General features: G+C 34.0%; 1 protein-coding gene across 1 annotated transcript in view; it reads left to right on the forward strand.

Annotated features, from left to right (window-relative positions):
• The first annotated feature begins 443 nt into the window (after positions 1-443).
• The window catches only part of arid6 (AT-rich interaction domain 6), a 10,583-nt gene continuing 8,358 nt past the window's right edge, over positions 444-2,668 (forward strand). Inside the window, exon 1 of the mRNA XM_005720162.1 lies at positions 444-453. The gene's annotated coding sequence lies outside the window, so the exon portion shown is untranslated. The remainder of the gene's footprint in view (positions 454-2,668) is intronic.

Genomic DNA, 2,668 nt, shown 5'->3' on the forward strand with positions numbered 1-2,668 from the left:
CTGCTATTGATCAATTTATCATGTTCGCACTTTAATACTCCCACAGAGTAAATCGAAGCCCGAGGGAATTTCTTTTTTTTTGTCAACTCAACCGGTTTAGACTACTTCTCCAAATTTCACAACACCAAATATAAAATGATGTGTTGAAATAGTATTTGGAAACCCTCCAGGAGTGTCTGATGTTCACTTATGTAGGCATACTGAAAAAAAAAAAGGAAAGGGAACTTTTTAATTTCAGGACAGCATTGAGTCAGTTCTAGTGATGTGTCGGTCACGAACGAAATGGCTCTTAGAGCCGGATCTTTGACGTGAACGACGTGAGCTGACTCCTTATCGCAAGCCGTGGGGTTTTTTTTCTCTCGCACTGTTTTTCGCTTCACTCCGCATGCGAGCCTTGTGTTTTGCGCTGGGAAGAGGGGGGAGAGCCAGGGACAACAACGTCACATTAGAAAGGTATAGTAATCATCCACAACTATTTTCAGTTGCAGATGATAAAGGATTCAGAAAGTTTAGTCATGCAGGCCCATATGACAGAGAATATGCATCATCTTTTAGTTTTCATATTTTAATTTATATTTAATTGTGTTGTGGTTTGCAGTGTTTTGTGTTGTTTCACTTTAAATTTGTTTAAAAGGAAAAAGCTGAACATTTATAAATAAAAGTATATTTACTGTGCCCCCTAGAGACAAAGCACATACAAACACGTATGAACTCCGAAGGACGTACAAACTTCGAAGCACGTACAAACTCTAAAACACGTAAAAACTCAGAAGCACATAAAAACTCAAAACACGTACAAAACACAACAGAAGTGCTCCAGGATGCTAGGGGCAGTGTTGAGCTTTTGTTACCTAGTGGCTACACAAGCCAGCAAGTATCAAGACCGTATTTGGTGTGTGGTAGTAACAGGTAAATGAACATTTTTTTAAAAATTATTTGAATATATATGAGTGCTTGTGTATAAATACACAAACCAAATACACATGCTTTCAATTGTGTAATTTAAGTGATCTAGTAGCTCTGTTTTGGAAGTTCAGTTCATGCTAGAAATGTGTTTTGGAGTTTGTACGTGCTTTGTCTCTAGGGGCCACTGCATATATTTATATATAAACATATATAAATAAAACCACTTTTGTTTACATTATTAGTTGCTTTTGTGCATAATTTTATATTATTGTTAATAATAAATAAATTAAAGCAACAAAACAACCTGAAGAGCCGGTTCGGAGCCGAAAGAGCTGGCTCTTTTTAGTGAGCCAAGCCGAAAGAGCCGGTTCAACTTCTGAAACACTGATCTGGCCAGTTAAGTAATAGAGGGGTTGTTAATCAGTTTCAGTTGCTTTGGTGTTAATGAAATTCACAACAGGTGCGCTAGAGGGGCAACAATGTGACAGCTCCCAAAAGCCGGAATGGTTTTACAGATGGAGGTCACTGAAGTTTTTTTCCTCTTCATCTTTTCAGGCTGTTTTTTCAGTAGTTTTGCATTTGGCTAGGGTCAGTGTCACTACTAGTACACTGTTCCAAAAAATGTCAAAGTATCTTACTGTATATTCTACAGTTTTGTACTGTCTTTCTAGAATATCATTAAATTTACATAAGGAGACTGTGATTTTACATGTCATAGGTAAAATAACATAACATCACTGTAAATACAGTAAAACACAATTTACTTGTTTTTTTAAATATATTTTTTGTACATATTTTTTTTTGTACATATGCATATTTAGATTGTAAAAATACATTCAAAAATGTATCATAATTTCACAAATATTTGTCTGTTATGTGAGAGAATGATCTGTTAAATTCAAATGTAATACTATGGAAAAAATATATAAAATGATCGAAAATTAATGAGAATAATCAATAATTAAAGGAGTATTTGAATTATAATTTTGCTGAAAATTTCATGTCATCTAGGTCTGATTCAATAATTCAGAGGTAACAAGTGAAAATATAATTAATAGGAATAAAAACTAAAGAAAAACATATAAAACATTGCACGGCTAACTATATATTTTAAAAAATTAAAAAATAAATGTAGAGGTAGGAATTGCAATTAATATTAATCTCAAAGTGTTCACAACATTCCTGAACAGAAATAGGCCTCTGCACCTGGGGTGAGGGTGTGGCCATGAAAACAATGTGACATGTCATTGGATGTTGGTACACATGACGCTAAGCATTGGCCAATGAATGTGAACTATAACAACCACAAGGTCGCGGGTATGGCTGTACTGTAGGAAAAAATCCTAATGTAAAAGTATTTTACTGTGAATTTTACAGTTTTGTTCTGTTCTTCTAGAATATCATCAAGTTACGTAAATAGACTGTGATTTCACATTTCAAATGTAAATTAACGTTAAATCACTGTAATGTAAGAAAACATAATTTTCATGATTATTAAATGTTTCTGTCTGTACATATGCATATTTAGATACAGATTCACAAATGTATCACGATTTCACAAATATCTGTCCATTATTTGAAAGATTGAACTGTTGAATTCAAATGTAATGCCATGGAAAAGTATATAACATTATTCCTATAAGCTTGTGTTACATCACATAAGTACAGTGGGGCAAAAAAGTATTTAGTCAGCCACCGATTGTGCAAGTTCCCCCACCTAAAATGATGACAGAGGTCAGTAATTTGCACCAGAGGTACACTT

This window comes from Pundamilia nyererei, unplaced genomic scaffold (genome assembly GCF_000239375.1).
Source record: "Pundamilia nyererei isolate P.nyererei 1_Seehausen unplaced genomic scaffold, PunNye1.0 scaffold00002, whole genome shotgun sequence".
Taxonomy (NCBI): Eukaryota; Metazoa; Chordata; class Actinopteri; order Cichliformes; family Cichlidae; genus Pundamilia; species Pundamilia nyererei.